The 22,564-nt window shown below is 32.9% G+C and overlaps 1 protein-coding gene across 1 annotated transcript in view; it reads left to right on the forward strand.

The window, feature by feature from the left end:
* The window catches only part of LOC128205351 (uncharacterized), a 73,815-nt gene extending 52,234 nt beyond the window's left edge, over window positions 1-21,581 (forward strand). The window contains exons 19-20 of the mRNA XM_052906923.1: window positions 17,665-18,097; window positions 19,326-21,581. The gene's annotated coding sequence lies outside the window, so the exon portion shown is untranslated. The remainder of the gene's footprint in view (window positions 1-17,664; window positions 18,098-19,325) is intronic.
* The last annotated feature ends 983 nt before the right edge of the window (window positions 21,582-22,564 follow it).

A 22,564-nucleotide genomic window follows, 5' to 3' on the forward strand; every position in this document is an offset into this window, starting at 1 on the left:
CCTGTCTACAAAGAGGACGGAGCTAGTATCTACATAAGTGCAGACAACAAAAAGGTTAGAGTTTATTTTCGCTTTCTGAGAAAATTATGCTTAAAAGTCGTTTAGAACATAGCATATATTAACGATCCGTTTAATATAGTCTCGAAAAACATAAGTATTTGTATCATGCATTGATTATTCGATGAAATGTGTTTTAACCTAATAAACGATAGTTATATTGATGCGTTTCGTATAAACTTCAAACTATCGTATCCATAGGTAGTGATTATTTTTTTGTGTCCTACGGGATCATTTATTATGTCTCAATGACTGCCAAAAAGAAATAAATCCCTTTCTAATGGTAAACGTTCCTTATGTTTGATGACTGTTGTGATATCTTCTTGTTTGGCCCGGGGACCAATATAAGAGTTATAATGACGGAATGTCCTATACAATTGAATCATAAAAACATTGTACGTATGTTGTCCTTGACCTCTATAAGACACATTAACCTCCCGATGCCTTGTATAAATCTTAGTTAATTATTGATCCATCTTATTCAATTATTGTCCTTATTATTATTATTTTGAGTTAACGTATATCCATGTGTTTCTGTAGACACAACGCCGGGCCTTTTGCAAAATCGAATGCCATCAACGAAGAAGAAACGCTACTCACTTAAAAACAACATGATGAGGAACTTAAACGTACGTACACCAATGCTTGTAATACTAGTCATAAGTACATTCCTAAAAGGAGGTACTCCGGAGGTCAAATACATCCAATGTATGACCACAGCAGTCTCAGAATAACTCAAAATGTACATTGACAATGTTATTATTTTCAAAACTTTAGCAGCCCTTAGCATTGGCTTAAATAAATAAAAATCACGATTAATAGAATCGGAGTAAATGTACTATAAGGACCAGACATTCAATTACTTCCGTTAGGTATAATAAAGGATGTTCCACGTCATTCTAAGACAAGTGAACTGTATAGTGGTTAAAATACGCAATTGATTGTTACAGAAAACACCAGCCAGCAATATACATTGTAATACAAGTTGCATATTTACCATGTTAAAAATAGACACCAAGTAAACACAGACTTAATAAAAAGGGCATCATGAGGCACTAACATCTGTTTTCTTAAATTCATGCCTCAATGATTATGTGGAAAATGGGAACAGCTAATGAAGTCATCAATGAATATATGTTGTTTTTTTTCAACTTTTTCTTTAAATCATACTTGGCTGTTAATGGTTATACCTTGGTTAGGGGTACAGTATAACGGGGTCATTTGTGTTATTTTCTATATTCCAGGCGTTGTGGTCAGATCAGAATATGAACTCGACAGCAAAAAGTTGAAAGAAGGCAAAACGTAATTAAATTTTTGTCATATGTAACATAATTTTTATAAGCAATATAGACGAATCTGTCTAACTTTTTAATGGGCGAATAATCATTGAACCTATTGTCATTAAGATTGCAAGTACATATTTGAAGATGAATATTAAAAATAAGACTTAGCATGCAAATTGACTCTTCTTAACGTAAGTCTACACAAATCAGCGCATTTCTTAAACTATGGTATATCAATATTAGAACTACACCATACTATTATATCTGACGGATATCTATTCATTGTTTACTTGATTATTATATTTATACCCATTTAATGTATCTCGTAATAGTTATACGCTCTATTGGCCAATGTTTAGGGCAATTGGCAGTAGGCAACTGTAGAAAAATGAAAGGCGACACTGGAAAAACAGGATATAGCAAAAGTTCTAAGTATAAGGACATCGGCAGTAGAAAACAACAAAAAACACACGGTGTCCCAATTCTGTAAGTAAAGTGATCTGATATCTACATTTATCTTACATTTATCAGTAATAACTAGGCATATTTGCCCATTTGAGTGTACCTAATAAGATACTGTGATTAGTCGTTGTTCATCGCCCGTAGTATACATTCGTCTCCAAATATGAGTGCGTCCATATACAAGAGAGTTTAATTTAGATTTTTTTAATTTTCTGTTTTCAGAGAATAATCAAAACTATTTTTTTCGCATTTTTTTAAGAAGCACTCCATGACTGATCCAATTATATTAAATATTGGCACGATTAAAAAGGATTTCGGGGAGGGGTAATTTTCTGTGTCGGACGCGATTTCTAGCCTTGTCAAAGATTACTGACTTCAACCTTTTACTCACTTGTTAACATAGCCATACGTTGTCTGAATAAAATCAAGGTTGAGATGTTTCATTATACGTATCGTTTGTGTTGATCCTTAATGAAATAGCAACGGTTTGTCTCAGATTAGTAATATGCGACTTCGATAAACATGTGTACGCATATGTTCATGCTGTTTATCCATATCATTTACGGAACTCTTTCGGTAGCTTGTCAACACACTTACATGAATATCCGTTATCAACCTGCTCTTGGTATACCACCACCAACCTGCAAACGAGGAATTAAGTAGCCATACTGGTAGGCTCGTCGATTGGTCTGTTGCAAAAAAGTGTGTTAAAAATCAAACTATTCTGACACAATATACATTAATCACTATGTCGCGTTCAAGTGCTAACACCTTTAAAGTCAGTTGCCGCCGATTCTTTAAAGAGGCTCAACTGAATTATCAAGTCATATCTGAAAGTCTTTGAGCGAACAACTTAAGGATTGGAAACTAAGTGTTTTAACGAAGTACTCTAGTTACCTAAAAAGCTATCAACCACTAGGACTCGAGATCTAATTGATCTTTAAATAGCAACTTATGAGGGCGGAAAGAAAACACTGCAAATCGTTTGCAGAGTAATTCAAATATAACAAAAAAGTCATTTGTGATAGTTTAAAAACAAAGATTATGTGAAAAATATTAAGCATAAATATGCGTTACTAACAAAACAATTTGCACGTTAAATGTGTCTCATGTATGCACATAATAAAATATAGATCTGCATGTTTTAATACGTATTGTGTCTTAACTCACACTGCAGAGATAAATATGGTCTTACAATTTAACTAATACAGTCGGCATACATGCATACAGCTGATATGAGTTTTAATTTCTATATAGATGATAGGACTTTAAACCAGCTGGAGGTTGCAGTTAAGTCCCTTCTTGCTAAATTATTTGACGGTAAGTTCATACATGTGATACTACTTCGCGAACACTGCATAATGCCAATAAATACCACGTTACCATATATAATGAATACGTTCATTTTGCTAAAGCAAACGCAATATGGCTTAAAATCAATGCTAAAAATACAAGTTTGTTTAAATCTATTAGCCTCCCTTTGAGCCCCGTTTCGCTGACCGTTTGAGTATTATTACTCATTTTTTTCAGTGTTATGTGTTCCAGCTATACCGTATAGTATTGCTACTTCGTTTACAATTTGTCCAGTGTCTGCTTGGCACGCATTGATTACTAGTTAACGTTATGACCATGTCATTTGTGTTATTTCAGAGAAAAAAATATTAACGAAAGTTAACAAAGGTTGTCTCATTCTATCAATCCAGTGTAATGATTTGGACGCAGTTATTTCTCTGATAGAAGACAGTCTTTCGGGAAAGCTGGGGAGGTTTTTTGAACCTCTTGAAGAACTTATGCGGACTGATGCAGGCTATAAACTCTTTGAAGTAGATGTTGGAATTACAAGTCAAAGTTGCTGGGCTCTCCTTACTGAAATGTGTAAGTAGTGCAAGAAACGTATAGATTGCCATTTGACATTTAATGCATTGCTTTTTGGTGGTTCCTGATTAGGTAGCATTATGTTTCCAAATAGTTGCAACCTGTCAGTTGTTATCATAACATTAAATTGACCAAGGTACTGATTTATGTGCTTCATACGCTGTACACACATTCGATCACAAACACACTCAGATGTGTTTTCAAGGTTCGATTTTAAAAAAACCTAATGATTATCAATGTTATTTAAACATACTGGATATGTATGTGTTATTTTATTCTATTGTAGTCTATGAAGTGTCAGACAAATGTGATCAGCGTTGTTTCACTGTGGAAAGTATAGTACAAGATGATGGCATTGCTGTAAGAATTCAAGTCTTTCTACAAAGTATCAAAGAAAAAGAAAACTTACAGCAATCATTTTCGTCGGTCGAAAAGCAAGAAATTTGCAAGAAAATAGAGGAATTATTGGCGTTTGATCTTGACCAACCTGGCATGGATATGGTTTTATTGCCATCGATTATCAATGAAGGTTATTTTTTGAGATTTTTGTATATATCTATAGATGTTTTTTTCTGGTGTGACAGTTTATATTGATTTCCAATTGCAAATTCAAACCTGTTTTGGCCAGTTTTTGTTTAATGAACGAATTCATTTAAACCTATTTGTAAAAATAAAGTCCATGAATCAAAATTCAAAGTATGGAGTAACGTTATGTAAGGCCTCTTAAATTCAATTAAATGTACCTTATTAATTCAAATGAATTCTGTTATTCAATGTGTTTGTTTTATGTAGATATGTTAAGGGCAAAGCTTTTGAAATAAGCAGAAATGATATTTTGTAACAAAAATTAAGTGTAAATATTCACGAATATTTACAAATGATTAAGAATATTTTTCGATAATCCAATCACAATATGTGTCCTCTCTAAATTGTACGCTATATGTCTCTCGATCATTGTTTGTTAGGCATAAAGCAACAGGAAAAAAACATGATTTTACATGAAAGCTATTCGTCTGCTCGAACGCAAAAAAAAACATTATTAGGTTTGACTCAATATTTGCAACATTACTTTTACTACACTAATGTGAAGTAGTATAATTTGATTAACAGACAAGTATGACATAGTTGAATTGAATTATGCATATCAAAGTAAGATAAGGGAAAAATTACTTTCTATTGTTGCTGAGCAACGATTTCATAATGCTAAGTCCAAAAGAAGCGTTTATTCACTTTTTAGTTATGATGTTTGAAACTATGACTCAAAGACTCTCAAATATAAACATATTCTCCATTTAATCAAATGCATCAATTCTACTTTTCTACCGTAGTTAGCAATTATTAAATCATTTTAACTATAGTACCCTGTTTTAACATAAGCATTAGGGCTCAGATATATAACATTCCTGTTATAAAAGTGTTATCTTGGGAAAGGATGTTTACATTATCGTTGGTTATCAAAGAAAATGGTTGAAATATATCCTAGCAATTGCTTTCCTAGCAACAGTTTCTTCCATAACACATGTTTCGTATCAATTTTTCGAATATCATTTGTTTGATTATAACTTTCTAACAGTTCTTATGTGTTTTTCTTTTGATGATAATATTTATTTGTATTAACTATACAGCATTTATATGCCACTTAAAGAACTTATTATGGCTTTTTCGCCATACAGAGAGCTTGATAGACATTCATTGAAATAGCGAAGCTTCTTTAAATACGAGATTGTCACAACATTAGTTTCATATATTTCCTTATCAGTAAAAGAAAAATAACACAAATCAAACATTTGATCTTAAATGATCAAAGTTGAATTCCAATTCGCAAATATACTATGATTATTTGTATCTACCCACTTACAACTTGTCTACTAAGTTTTGAGAAAAATATTACCTGGACGAAATGCAAGTATTACAAATGTTTTATAGTGGTACTGTAAGTAACTAAAAGTTAATTACTTGCAAAAGTGATTTTTAATTTTTGGAGGTTGGAGCTTTGTTTCCTTTATAGGTTATTGTGAGAATAGAAGGGTCGTATAGATACATGAACAACTACTATTATTTCAATACCATCACTTACAATAATGTAGAATAGCATCCAAGTTCAATATTTTTCTGAAAAGAAATAGCAATTGAATACATTTGTAAGAATGATTTAAAGTTGATGTGATAGAAACATTAAATGAAAAGTTAAGACAGGTAACCATTTCTTTATATTGTTTCAGGTACAAGTCGTACACCGCCGAAAAATCTCTTGGAAAAGAAGAAGGTAGGATTTTAAGATTTTTCAATTTGAGTATTTATACGTATCGGCGATTTGAAAACAAAAAATAAACGATTTTTCCTTATTTTACCTATTTATTCATTTGTTAAGATGTTTCCATTCGATAATTAATGATCTCCTGAAGGTGGTTACTTCGCTTGATTTTTCGAAGAGTATTGTGATTTAACCTTCTTAAGCATAGAGCCAATGCAACGTAAGCGAAAAATGTTAGATTCCGTTTAACCTTGTTTAACCACGGAGTTACGCTTCTTTACTCTGAAGCAGTTGTGAAACCCTTTTTTCAATGTGCTTGGTAAAATGGTGAAACAACCTCAGAAGTTCTTAACATTAGTGTCAATAATAGTTGAACAATTGCACAGCAAATGGTCCTATATTGCTGGAAAGTGTTAAAAAGGAGAAAAACGAACTATGTCTGGCTTGAATATATCTGTTTAAAATCATAATATCAAAGAATGCTAATTTCAGTTAAGTGTGTGTTTCTGGAAGTAAATAGATTAACACAATTTAAAAAAGTATCAAAACATCGTTTCAAACATAGTATACATAAACGATTTCCTTATAACATAGTCTAAGTAACATACTTAAGTTTATTAATCGATCAGTGAGTATTTCCGTTTTACAAGCGATTTTATGTCGATGCGTCTCGAATACAGCTTGTTTTCAATTCAACATATCGAACATCATCTACAGCGTAGTGATTTATTTTCTCCCACCTCAGATAAGTAGATCCATTAATTTAACCATGCTAGAAATTCTTATCTTGCTCACGGGCGAAGATAAAATGCCCGGATGGAACTTCTTTTAATGGTCACCACATTGTAATTACCTCCCTTGTTAAAGAATGTCGTCTGTAGCGCATCATGGAAACCTTGTCTTGTGGCAATATTTAGAACGCTAGTTAATTATTTCTCGCTTCAAATGTCACCAGAAAACAGTTTTCACGCACCGTTCTAGAAATAATGCTTCACTCTTCTTAGAACTATTTAAAGACCTATCAGACCATTTACATACTCTGAATCACTGCGCGAATATCCATGACAACCACGAATTATCGCATATCCGTACGCAATTACCTTCACTAAGCACAAAAGAGGTCTAGCAAAAAAATACATTTTTACTTAATTTTGTTTAATTGAGATGGGAGAAAAAGCATCTACCATAGCCGCTCGTGTAAGATAGGTTCATCCCGACCCTCGCGCAGGGTGTTTTGCAGGAACTCGTAAACCTCGTTTCCCCCAAACACCCTACGCTCGGGTCGGAATGAACCTATCTTACACTCTCGGCCATGAAAGATTATTATAATATTGTACATCGTGATCTTTTAGTATGTCGCAATGACTGCTGAAATAGAAAACGCGCTTAGTCCTCAATATGTATGGAATTGTTTTTAATCAAACCGAAAGTACTGTATTCACTTCTACTGAAGAAGTTCGTGTTATGCTTCCAAAGATATATTTTTAGATCGGTAGACGTTTTGAAATGATCGGTTGGTAATTGGTAAAATGTAAATGTCATGTTCTTATAACAAGTATTTGTGTCAGCCCTCATTCGTTCAGAATTGCGTCATATGGGACCATTTTATCATTAAATCATTTGTTGGTAACATGGGTTTTACTAGGGCCTGCGGTATAATATTACAAGTACAATACATATAATAAGCTGGATAATTTATCAAAGATTCCTATCTAGGTCAAGGAACATTTGATAAATGATCCAGCTCATTATATGTATTGTCCTGGTAATATTATACCACAAATATGCATATATATATATATATCTGTAGACGATGATGCACGAGCCTTTGAAACATCGGGTGGAAGCAAGAGAGAAAATACGCCACTCCCAGGTTAAGAACAGTAGCGAGGACAAAAAAAGTATGTATACATAGTCATGGTAGACCTGATTACATTTTGGAAAAGAGATACTTCGGATGGTACAAATAAATCCACGGTTTTGGTCTGACAGAAAAGTTCAGTTACAGCGATAGTAGTTACAAACCTGACATAGCATAGGCTTGATTTTTTTCTAATTTCACGGGTCATAGAGTTAAAGTTTAAATACAAAAATATGTGTTTCCAGTGCGGATAGACAAATCCGACCCGAAGGCACAGGCGTAGGCCGGTAACGCAACTAACCAAGTAATCGGCATCAAAGCTTGCCTGAAGCTCGGAATTTTCGATCCGGACTGTATTATACTCAGGATAAAAAATATATCACACACGGTTTTGACAAGAACAGAAATAAGAACACGATTTATTCCGAGTAGATGATCGATAATGTTTTTTTTTCGATTATATAACACTGATGTGCTCTGTTTTTTTGTTTGTACGTTTGTTTGTCTCTCGTAAAGTGTATGGTAGGCCCTTAATAGTGTTTCTTTAAACATTTGTTAAATGTTTCGCTAATGGGCTTGCCATATAGATTCAGAAAACATTATTTCTACATGATTCGTTGAACGTAAAAACATCATCCACATAAAATATATGCTTTACTCTTATAAGTTACCAATAAGTTTGCGTATGTATCAATTTCTGTCATAGCCGCAAGACGATATAACGAGATTACCGTAAATAAAAAAAATAATAAAAATAAGTGCATTTACATACTGGTTGCCGTATAACATTCATGGGTGAAATTATTGATCTTGCCGAAATGTTAGACTAGATATTGTTATAAATTTTAGCTGCATTAATATCGCATTTTTTAAAAACATGGCCGCTCATGGACACATGAAATACTTCTATGCTATCAATAGCATCTCTTGACAATGGTGGAGGTACTCGCGTAAAAAAGAAATGTATTTTCAGATCATTGCTGGTTCTGATTTCTGGAATATTTGTTCAATAATCCATATATAGATATTTTCGCGAAAGAAAGAAATTGAATGTATTTGATGCATGTGTTTTAATGTTTATATGAACGAAAATGCAATTTACGGAAGGATTACCATTTCTAGCACACCGTATAGACATTTCCGGTGAATTCAGCCGTGCTGGAAAACTCATCTGGTATCTTTAGTACAAGGTATGGTTTGAACTCATTAAGGTTTCAGCAGCAAGACGATGGAACTCTTTACCAAATCACATCAGACAAAATATCAACTCTGTCTCAATTCAAATCAATGATAAGTCTCTGGGACTGTTCAACATGGTCTGTCCATCTTGTTAAACATAGTCTGGATGCTGAATCATATGTTGGTGTACTGCTTTTGCTGTGAATGTTAGTTAAAAATAAATATTATATGAGCTTTTACTAATTAATCATTCATATATGCTTTTAAACAAGAATCCCTTTTATGTACAGGCAACGTTTACTTGTGTTTATCTGACTTGATTTGCATTGTTTTGATTTAATTGTATATATAGATTTATGGAAATGCTAGTAATAAGTATGCTTTTATTTATGCTTGTCATGTGCTTCATTTCAATCGCCTTGTGTAATAATGTCTTAACAAATGTGATACGTTATGTAATCAAGTGAATATAAAATATTCATGTATAACTTTTCATTGTAATGTATGTTCATAGCTGGTATCAAAAGCTCTGCAGAGTTTGTGTTATACTGTTTATGTCCCGACTTCCGTCAGTAAACATCATCGCACGCGCTGTTTGGTAAAATGTACAAAAATGTGCTTTTTATGTATTTTCTTCACAAAAATAGATATAATTTAAGGTATGCTAGAAAAAATATCTACGTGTGTCCGTTCCGGATAGAACAATCCGACCCTCGGGCACGCTGCTTAGCCGGTAAATTGGCAAGCCTTGTTATCTGGAAACGCATGTGCCATCGGGTCGGTTTTTTCTCTACGGAACGGGAACACATGACATATAGTATTAGACTCTATCTCATTTTCAGATGCAAGCCATATTTCGAAAAAGCCGAAAAAGACTGTTCGTTTCGGGGGCGCAAAGAAAAAGAAGGTGGGATTTATTTTATCGAATTTGAATACGTTCTTTTTAACAATTTTCTGCCTTGTGGATGTATATACTGAACGTAAGAAAACAGAAATTAAACATTGACTGATGTGTTTTTTTCATTATTTATCCTAATGTTCCATTTTATTTTATTTCCCCATCTAATTATCATATCACCTCCTAAACGGTACATGGATTTTTCGCCGTGATATTTGAGAATGATTCAAAGTCGTGGCTAGAGACAAGGCAACTTCAGGTTGAAATAAGCGGTCCATTTGGATGTTATAACCACGAAACATACTTCAAATGTTCGCCACTTATTTAGTCTGGAAAATGACGTCAAGACATTCCTTTACTATGGTAGCACTTTATAATGCAACGGATTTTAATTAATTTTCTTTTATCATACATGTATTTGTATCTGTAGCCGATGAAACAGGAGCTTTTGCGAGATGGGATTGAACCAAAGGGAACGAGAAACCACTCACTGATTAAGAACAAGGACAATGACAAGGAAAGTATGAACACCAACGCTAGTCAGACTAGATCTAAATACATTCTTGAATACTCCGGACAATCAAAAAATCCCAAGTGTAACCACATCAGTCTCGGTCTGACTAAAACGGTTCATTTATAGTTACAAAACTGTCAGCAATTGATTGTTGTTATTAGTTGTATTTTTACTGGCCAAAGATTCGGATTAAGTTATATTCTTTCTGCTATCTTAAACAAATGTTAAAATTAACATTTAATCAAGCAAATGGCTACTTTCATTCCTAGTTTAGTTCAAAGGGGGATTAAATAAGTTTTAAAATAAGGTACAAATGTAATGACTGTAGCGTAATTTGATGTGCTGGTTCACTTCATAAGTATGTTTAGTATGATTTTCTTTATTGTCGCCAAGTGAATGCTATTTCCGAACAGGCTAATAGTTTTAGTCTGCAATCATTGATAAATGCTGGGACAGGTTTTGTACCAAAACATTGCTTTTAACCCCAGTTACCCTACTTAACCTATTAATCCAAATTTATTGAAAATATATTTTGGTGTATGCATTCAACTTATGGCTCGTTGATCGAATTGAATGAATTTACTTGAAAATAGGATGTGTGCGTATACTATCAAATGTTAAGGGATAGCATGGTACATGTGTACATTCAAGTTTTGATTTATGAATCTACAAGCAACGATTCACCTTTATTTGTTATTCTATTCTTCAATGTGTTGGTTAAATGTTGAGATAATAAGAACATAAAGCTATAATAACAATCAGAAATGGGTTATTTTTTATATCAAAGTTAAGTACCAAATTCACAATTGTTTCTGGTTCAATTACCGATTTGAATTCATCCGATTATCCAGCACTTATTGTTTGTGTCGTTGTTGTGTGCAAGTTGTGTATCTCTTGTTGAGTGTCTGAAAAGACTAAGCCTTAGACACAATTTGGTATTTGTTAAATGTTTGCTATGGGCCTGTCATTAAGTATCAAGAATCAGGGGTTTTGGATTGTTTGTTTTATATTCATTTAAAATATAAGATTTGTTTTAAACGTAAAACTCAATATCATCAAAATAAGAAAGTTAGTAAACTTTGATAGGTAAACAAATATTTTGTGCATGTATCTATTTCTACCATAGGCAAAATGTAAAATAACGAGATTACCGTTAGTAAACATACGTACAATATTGATAGGCTAAATATCGCACTTACAGATTGTCAAATAACAACTCGGTGCTTGGCCACGTATTTTTTGATAATAAAAACAATTTATAAAGGCAAATGCTTTTTTATTTTACACAAAGCGTATTCGTATTTTTAGTTTTGGTTATGAAAATGGAATGAGTTAAACCTGATATTTCATTAAAATTAAAAAGGTGGTGTTTGCACCAACCGATAATGATGCTCTTTAAGAATGGTTACCATTTCTTACTCTCATTTTCAGATGGAGATCATATTCCGTTTAACACAAATCCGAAACACCCTGCTCGTTTCTTGCCCTTGAAGCAGGAAAAGGTATGACTTGAGTATTTTTATGAATAAATTAACTTTGAGTGTCATCTCTTGTGCCGTTCTTAGAACAGGAAATCGAACATCGATGAGCATTTTCATTATTTAACCTAATTTTCCATTTACTTTGATGTCCCAATGTTATAATGGCGTGCCTTTCTAAACGGTTGTTTTCCCGTGAAATTTGAGGATTATTCCTAGTCATGGCCAGTAGTCATGGCAAGTGCCAGATCAGTGCGCAAATAGGAGTTCTAACTACAAACCATGTTTCAGAGGTCCGCCGCTTTTTTACTCATTCTGATGCCATAACAGACAAGAATAGCGTAATTTAAAAGAGCATATAACATGACTATCAATGCCTTTCCCTTTTTGTACAGCAAACAAAGCAATTTTATTTTGCTATTATGAAATATGCACAAAGTTGCAAAAATTTACCAGCGCAAACGCATTAACTGATTAAATTAAGCTAACTTTCACATCACAAAAACCTCCTGTCTACAAAGAGGACGGAGCTAGTATCTACATAAGTGCAGACAACAAAAAGGTTAGAGTTCATTTTCGCTTTCTTGAGAAAATTATGCTTAAAAGTCGTTTAGAACATAGCATATATTAACGTATCCGTTTAATATAGTCTCGAAAAACATACGTATTTGTATCCATGCATTGATTATTCGATGAAATGTGTTTTAACCTTAATAAACGATAGTTATATTGATGCGTTTCGTATAAACTTCAAACATATCGTATCCATAGCGTAGTGATTATTTTTCGTGTCCTACGGGATCATTTATTATGTCTCAATGACTGCCCAAAAAGAAATAAATCCCTTTCTAACTGGTAAACGTTCCTTATGTTTGATGACCTGTTGTGATATCATTCTTGTTTGGCCCGGGGACCAATATAAGAGTTATAATGACGGAATGTCCTATACAATTGAATCATAAAACATTGTACGTATGTTGTCCTTGACCTCTATAAGACACATTAACCTCCCGATGCCTTCGTATAAATCTTAGTTAATTATTGATCCATCTTATTCGAATTATTGTCCTTATTATTATTATTTTGAGTTAACGTATATCCATGTGTTTCTGTAGACACCAACGCCGGGCCTTTTGCAAAATCGAATGCCATCAACGAAGAAGAAACGCTACTCACTTAAAACAACAATGATGAGAACCTTAAACGTACGTACACCAATGCTTGTAATACTAGTCATAAGTACATTCCTAAAAGGAGGTACTCCGGAAGGTCAAATACATCCAATGTATGACCACAGCAGTCTCAGACTAACTCAAAATGTACATTGACAATGTTATTATTTTCAAAACTTTAAGCAGCCCTTAGCATTGGCTTAAATAAATAAAAATCACGATTAATAGAATCGGAGTAAATGTACTATAAGGACCAGACATTCAATTACTTCCGTTAGGTATAATAAAGGATGTTCCACGTCATTCTAAGACAAGTGAACTGAATAGTGGTTAAAATACGCAATTAATTGTTACAGAAAACACCAGCCAGCAATATACATTGTAATACAAGTTGCATATTTACCATGTTAAAAATAGACACCAAGTAAACACAGACTTAATAAAAAGGGCAGTCATGAGGCACTAACATCTGTTTTCTTAAATTCATGCCTCTATGATTATGTGGAAAATGGGAACAGCTAATGAAGTCATCAATGAATATATGTTGTTTTTTTTTAACATGTTCTACTTTTTCTTTAAATCACTACTTTGACTGTAATAAGGTTATACCTTGGTTAGGGTTACAGTATAACGGGGTCATTTGTGTTATTTTCTATATTCCAGGCGTTGTGGTCAGATCAGAATATGAACTCGACAGCAAAAAGTTGAAAGAAGGCGAAACGTAATTAAATTTTTGTCATATGTAAACATTAATTTTTATAAGCAATATAGACGAATCTGTCTAACTTTTTAATGGGCGAATAATCATTGAACCTATTGTCATTAAGATTGCAATACATTTTGAAGATGAATATTAAAAATAAGACTTAGCATGCAAATTGACTCTTCTTAACGTAAGTCTACACAAATCAGCGCATTTCTTAAACTATGGTATATTCAATATTAGAACATACACCAATACTATTATATCTGACGGATATCTATTCATTGTTTACTTGATTATTATATTTATACCCAATTTAATGTATCTCGTAATAGTTATACGCTCTATTGGCCAATGTTTAGGGCAATTGGCAGTAGGCAACTGATGAAAAATGAAAGGCGACACTGGAAAACAGGATATAGCAAAAGTTCTAAGTATAAGGACATCGGCAGTAAAAACAACAAAAAACACACCGGTGTCCCAATTCTGTAAGTAAAGTGATCTGATATCTACATTTATCTTACATTTATCAGTAATAACTAGGCATATTTGCCCATTTGAGTGTACCTAATAAGATACTGTGATTAGTCGTTGTTCATCGCCCGTAGTATACATTCGTCTCCAAATATGAGTGCGTCCATATACAAGAGAGTTTAATTTAGAATATGTTTTCAGAGAATAATCAAAACTATTTTTTTCGCATTTTTTTAAGAAGCACTCCATGACTGATCCAATTATATTCAAATATTGGCACGATTAAAAATGGATTTCGGGCAGGGGTAATTTTCTGTGTCGGACGCGATTTCTAGCCTTGTCAAAGATTTACTGACTTCATCCTTTTACTCACTTGTTTAACATAGCCATACGTTTGTCTGAACTAAAATCAAGGTTGAGATGTTTCATTATACGTATCGTTTGGTGTGATCCTTAATGAAATAGCAACGGTTTGTCTCAGATTAGTAATATGCGACTTCGATAAACATGTGTACGCATATGTTCATGCTGTTTATCCATATCATTTACGGAACTCTTTCGGTAGCTTGTCAACACACTTACATGAATATCCGTTATCAACCATGCTCTTGGTATACCACCACCAACTTGCAAACGAGGAATTAAGGTAGCCATACTGGTAGGCTCGTCGATTGGTCTGTTGCAAGAAGTGTGTTAAAAATCAAACTATTCTGACACAATATACATATAATCACTATGTCGCGTTCAAGTGCCTAACACCTTTAAAGTCAGTTGCCGCCGATTCTTTAAAGAGGCTCAACTGAATTATCAAGTCATATCCTGAACGTCTTTGAGCGAACAACTTAAGGATTGGAAACTAAGTGTTTTAACGAAGTACTCTAGTTACCTAAAAAGCTATCAACCACTAGGACTCCGAGATCTAATTGATCTTTAAATAGCAATTTATGAGGGCGGAAAGAAAACACTGCAAATCGTTTGCAGGAGTATAACTAAAACTGAAGCTTGCACCATGCAGTGTAAGTATTTCCCCGAAGGGAGGCATATAGTAGTCGCAAAGTTCAACCGTCCGTACCCGAACAATGAAACGAATCGGGTATAGAATATAACTTATAAAGTTAGATAGATTCTTGAAACTAAGTATGTAGTAAAGAGCAAACATGAAATTTATCTTTCGATCACACAAACGAATGTGATGGGTATGGTTACCGAAATTGTGTAAATATCATTCCGTCCTTGAGAAGAAATTCATTGTGCGTTATCACAAGAAGTTTGAAGCCTAGATTTTATTTCACTTTGTCGTGAAAAGCTGTAAATATGAAAACAAAATATTATTATTGTAATAGCATTACACAACAAATACACTTCAAACGCATCTAAGCATCTAAAAACGTATAAAGCTGCTTTCTGAGAGAAAGTTATGTGGAGATATCAAAATAATATTTAGATAAATGTATTGTAAAGGACAATAAGGACAGCCACACAGTATAATTATTTTAATTCTTATATCTGGTAGTAAAGATGAAACGTTTAATATTGTATTTTTCAATTCAATAAATGTACATTTTCTTTTTATAATGATTAATTTCTAGAATTTCAATTGTGTTTTCCTTGAATTTAAACGTTCCGATATTTCTTTGCTAAATGAATTTGAACGAAATGCTGTCTTTATTCTCACTTTATAATTGCACAGTTTCAGATCATTTTTTCGAAATTAATTAGGCTTCTCGCTGCGTAATATCATTTGCAGAGCGTCTGGTACAAACGCACGTTCGGTTTCTTATACCAACACGAGCTTGCAATATTTGACGAAACCATAATTGTTGACTAGATTCCACACAAGGGAACGTATAAACAGTGGGTCGCTGGCATTATCTCAAATCACTAATTAAAAGAGGATTCATGCCTATTAAATTGTCAAAATGGCAAAAAAAATGTTTTTGAAATCGATTTCCGAAACGAAACGGATGAAATATTGCCAAACAACTGGTACACAGCTGCATCTTCTGTTGGTTATTTGGTCATTTTTATACATTAACAACATGGTCTTCAATATCCAAGCTCGTAATTACACCATAAAAGGATCACAAAAAGACCCTACAAAGTAGGGGTTTTTTTTAAAAAAGACATACGAGGTTAAACATTAAGATATAAGTAAGCATCATCGATAATTACACACAACTTCAGAAACGAATGCAAAATATTTAAAGAAAGTTATGAAATAATTTATAGAGGTTTGTTGTCTGGCAAAATAATTACTTAGCTTTAAAAAGAGAGAAATGGTCTAAACATGGAATAATGTGTTGTTTTTAGACGAAAATCAAAAAGAAATTATCTGGGGTAACGACAAGAAAAAATATACTATATCAGTTAAATAATTTTCAAAAAATTATGATAACTTGAAGACGACAAGTTGAACACCAGTTATGTATATATAACTGACAACACATGTATTTAATTAACTTTAAATAATGTTAAAGTTTGGTAACAGAAGTATTTTTATGACATACATACTTCACGCAAACAATGCAAACTAAAGTTAAGTGAACAACAAAACACGAAAAACAACAACAACTATAAAAAACAACATTTTATTTCAAATAGTATCCAAGTTCGCAAAATTATACAGCAGTATGAGAAGGAATTTTTGTACCTACCTTAATGTTCAAGGTCACACTTCGATGTATATTCCGCTTGAAGGGGATTTAATAGTTAACAGTGAGCTAATTTCATAAATATTTTGATCAAACTTCATCTGTAAAATAAAAACAAAACACATCTTGTTTCGGTTGTAATAATTCACAGAAGTTCGAATACAAATGTTTATTTATATTAGATGTTTTCAAGTTCACATATCAGTTATATTTATCTTTACATATTATACAAATGGATACCTGGGCAAGTGTGTATTTTCATTTAAATGGTTGTAACTCCAACAAGGTCAAGTTTTAACATGAAACTTTTTATCCGAGTATTTTAAGGTTCATGAACCACACACAGATGAAACATGAATACATGAACACCGACGATGACCAAACGGTGCACTCAAACTCAAGGTATGGTAATAGCAAAATGGTACAATTTTGTAAGCAACATTTGTCATGTCATCCTGAAACAACAAAATGACACCTGTGTCGGTAAAATATGCCAAATAATCTGTACTGTGAAACAAAAATATTTTAAACTCACTTGAATATAAAATGCCTTAAGTGATCCGATTTTCCTTTCAACGAAACCTTAGATGACAATTCCTTAGGTAATCCGGTCCAGATCGAACTTATCAGACCCTTTATGGCATGGTAAAACTCAGAAACATTTGATGGATATTGTCATACAAGCCTATATAAAGTTTTAACATTTTCGACTGCTTATGACAAAATTATAAATTTTAACATATTGAACATCGTTCGTACATGAATATTAAATAATTTGTTATTATTATTTTTATTATTATTAGCAAGCTCGATTATACACCGACTCTACCGAGCAAGGGTAACATGCAATTAGTGAACAGAAACGGATACGAGGAGTATGGTAGCATTGACGGGATGACTGTCGTTAACGACATGTACCTGGTTGCTGCGGACAACGAGAACATGTGTTTGCGATGTTTTCATATCGATACTTGGAAACAAAAATATTGGTATGATTGTAAATTGAAACTTTGGGATATAACGACAGTACCCAGTAATATTGTGGCAGTGACAACATCAAGTAATGAAATATGGTTTCTACATGTTTCTGGAATGGGAGCCTTGGATCTAAAAAATGAAATAAGTGTTAAGCAAGGATGCTATGGAATTGCTTCCTGTGGTGACAACTTAATTGTTTCTTACAAACATCCTGTTCCTGGAATAGAAATTCTAGACCAAAATGGGAACGTGATCAAGGTAGACGATTTTACTTTACGTTTTTATTGATATATTTCAAAAGTCCTTCTGATTACATGTATATTTAAATAGAATGATAAGACCGATTCATATTCAACATAATATCTGTAGTTAATTTATTTGATTAAAACGTGCTTTGTTTACAATCACTTAAATAATTTCGGCTTGATATGAAGATCATTAACATATAAGGATTGTTTAAAACATGACTTAAACAATATAGTTACTGTTATTGCTACATGATCAAATACATTATAGTTAGTTTATTGGATTGCTGTAATATAAGTTTAATATGCAACTAATTGAACTAGCTAGGGTTAGTATGTTATGATAATTTAAGGTAATTTGTGAATTATTCATCAAATTTATAGAATCCATAGTGTTAAGTGATAGAAATTGCAATTATTTGGTGATTTGAATTTTTGGTTGAATTACGGTAATACTTTTATCCTTTGTTAAAACATTCTAACCTAATTTATTAAATTATTGTCTTAACAATTAACGAATTAGCAAATCTATGGGTAGGTAGGCCAAATGCAATATTATTATTATATGCATAAATAGCGAAGTAGCTATGAAGTTGAGACTTGAACAATATTACTTAAAACGTGAGAAAGAGAGTAAAGCATCACAAAGCAATTTCTCATTCTAAACTAGTATGAGGTACTAGTAACTCGTAACGAGTACGAAGAGCATACATTACCTAATCCAATATTTTTTATACTTTTCTGATTAAAGCTTTTATTACGCATAAGTTTTGATAATATATCATGTTTCGACATTTATTTCAATATTTGTTAGTAGCTTAACGTGAATGATTATAATTATGTGTGTGTCATTTCTATATGCTCATGTCACACACAGTCATAGAAATCAAATTGCAACTTAAGTGCACTTCCAAGTTTTATTACCTTTTCATATCTCACAATTTGATAAACCCATAATAAATACATTTTTATTGCGTACAAAAAAAGAAATAAGCTCAATGATCATGTAAATATTCATTGTAACACATATGTTTAAATGATTTTCTCCATGTACTTAAATGGATATGTTGATATTAAACATTTATTCAGTTTAGTGTTCGATTAATCAAATTCACAACGATTTCATTCATAAGAGCATTGTAAAGCGAGGCCATGATGTTTGAATTGTTCTTAAATACATGTGTTGTATGTTGCTTGTTCACTATTAAATATGTTCAAAATGTATACCTGTATGCTTACAGGTTTTTGATAAGGACAACCGTGTTGATGAACTGTTCCAGTTCCAGTTCCCTGATTACCTAGCAGTTAGCCCTGACCTCAAAACCATATACATCAGTGACCGTAAGAAGGAAACTTTAAATGTTTTCAACCAAGAGGGCCGAACTCTTTGTGTGGTGAAAGGAAATGCCCGTTACCACTCAGGTAATGTTACTGTGGACTCTGCAGGTCGTATGTACGTGTGTGGTCAGTATGTTAACACTGTGAACCTGGTGTCTCCGAAAACCGGCACTGTCACCAAGCTGCTTGGAGCAAAAGATGGTGTGAGGTTGCCACGTTGTGTGGCGATATGTGAAAGCAAACGCCGTATGTATGTTGGTATGTGTAAAAGCAAGATGATTAAAATATTTGAATCACCAATGTAGACAACGTTCTAAAAACACTTTGTCCTGAATTGTCACTATCTATATAACCATTTCTAATCATTATTTTATCACATGTGTTGAATACTAGAAGATAACGTTTCGTGTAAGTTATTAATTATTTCATTTTGATAAGAATTTAAAATCCCGCAAGAAAATACTTTGTATACAGAAGTAGTATTTCAAAAAAAAATTGTGAACATATCTTGTTGATACAATACTTTAGTACTAAAAGTTTTTTTATAGTCCTGTGTACAACTTCTCGGTTGATAACACTGACTAACTGGACAAACTAATTTATCACTTATTGAGAATCAATACACGTGGTTTAACAGGACAGGATATTCAGAACATGTTAGATATATGTCAAATTAATAGTTATGTTTCTTCACTTTTGAGGAAACGTTATGATATAATTGGTTCAACTATTGCAGATTTGTGCTTCATTTAGTAAAAAATGTATATTTTCAAAAAAAGGGATTTTTTTTATTTTAAAGGGGCTCGCTCATGTTTGGACACCAATTAATTCGTTCGCTAATGCATCTGAAAACACTTGTATAATAAGTATAAAGCAATATTCTGCCACGCCCGTACAATGAAGGAAACATTCTAAAACTGACACATAGCCTCACGTCCACTAAAACTCATTAACAACATAAGGATAATTTAACCCTTTAGCCTTTTGTTGAATCTATTGACTTACGCTATTCAAAATCGTGGACATAAAGGACAATATATGAGCATATGTCAACATTTGCAGAAGGGTACCAGCTGTCAATATCTTTATTTTGACACTCCGTGTGACTTGCCACACATTATTTCGCCTTTTTACAAAAAAAGCATGAGAGTGTCCTTTTAAACCATTGCATTTTGATGGTATAGGAAACATGCAAAAGTGCGTTTTAATGAATTATAAAGGTTTTTCATGAATGTAGAAAATAACGAAAACATACAAATGCGTAGCTTTGGAATGAATAAAGGTAACTTAAAAACAAAACAAAACACGAATATGTTTGTTCTTAAAGCTGCGCTCTTACAGATTGTCTGTTTTGACGACTCTTTTATTTGTTGTCTTGGAATGAGCTTATTTTTGCGTGAATGTGTGGAAACCAGTGAGATAAGTCTGCTGACAAAATATCATATCGCAGTTTTTCATATTTTCATATCTTTGTTCGAAAATTGATTTTTTTATGGCTAAAAAAAACAACGGTACTAATGCTTTAAGAAAAATGAAAGTTTTCTTTATCTGTTCTAATGTGACATCTCCTACATGACTGAATTGAAGGTATTGAAGCTGATTCTGAGACATTTATTTTAATCAAAACTGTCCAACTGTGAGAGTGCAGCTTTAAATGCTTGAAAATGAACATTGGAAACTTTGGCAAATTTATATAGATAGTTTTCGAGGTTCTTTGAAAGCAATAATGTTAGATCAAATCGTATAGTGATGTATCTGATCGTTTAGCCATATGCAAAGAATCTTTAACATCTATTTTTTTTTACTAAATGTAATAGTGTTTAGAGTTAACTGACGTTATATCAGGAATGCCCTGTGTATCAACAATATGTGTTTAGCATTGCGTTAAGCATTATAAATAGTTTTCTTGAAGTAAGGACAAATGATAAATTGGCTTTTGTTGTAATAAACAAAACTGTTTATTTTGTTGTTGTTTTATACAATATTGTTTTTGAGTATATATTAAACTGTTCTTTTTTTAACAATTAAGTTTTTCATGAATAATCATATTTTTCTGTATATTTTAAAAACATCCTCATAATACAATGGCATGTATATGATTTCTACTTTGTTTTCGGACATGATTTGGTCCTCTGTATTTTAAGCAAACAATAGTCAATGTATTGACTAAGTTTTAGGGTCTTTTTGGCGGTAGCAATGTCGACTTTAGATGCTTGCAATTGCTCGGAAGCTATAATAATAATATCTGTCATGTGTTTTCGTTCCGGATAGAAAAATCCGACCCGAGGGCACCTGCGTTGCCAGGTAACGAGGCTTGCCGAGTTACCGGCAACGCAGCGTGCCCGAGGGTCGGATTTTTATATCCGGAACGGACACACATGATAGATATTTTTTTCTAGCATACTTAAAATCACATTGTTTTGTGAAGAAAAAAACATAAATAGCGCATTTTTGTTCATTTCACCAAATTGCGCGTGCGTTGAGGTTTACTGACGTCATGACGCGCAGTAATTTGTATTTACTGCATACGTCAATAAGTTCCTACGATATCACGTCTTTTAAGGGTTATTTTGTTTTGTTTTGAAGATACATTTTTGTCAAGTTAATGTTTATGGAACTTATCTATTGAAATCGCATAATAATGGTTACATAAAGTGCATTATAAAATAAATAATAAGTATTACGTCACAGCGCGTGTTTCATCTGGCATGGGGGGGGGAGCCAGATTAATAATATCTGTCATGTGTTCCGGTTCCGGATAGAAAAATCCGACCCGAAGGCACCGGCGTTGCCTGGTAACGAGGCTTGCCGAGTTATCGGCTGCGCAGCGTGTCCAAGGGTCGGATTTTTCTATCCGGAATGGACACACATGATAGATATTTCTTCAAGCATACCTTAGATTACATTTTTTGTGAAGAAAATACATAAGAAAAAGCCTTTTTGTACATTTCACCAAAAAGCACGTGCTATGATGTTTACTGACGTCATTACGCATTAATTTGTATTCACTGCATACGTCAATAAGTTCCTTCGATATCACGTCTTTTAAGGGTTATTTTCTTTTGTTTTAAAGAAATACTTTTGTAAAGTTATTGTTAATAGAACTCACCTATTGAAATCTCAAAACTATAGTTACATTAAG

Source organism: Mya arenaria, chromosome 10, assembly GCF_026914265.1.
Source record: "Mya arenaria isolate MELC-2E11 chromosome 10, ASM2691426v1".
Lineage (NCBI taxonomy): Eukaryota > Metazoa > Mollusca > Bivalvia > Myida > Myidae > Mya > Mya arenaria.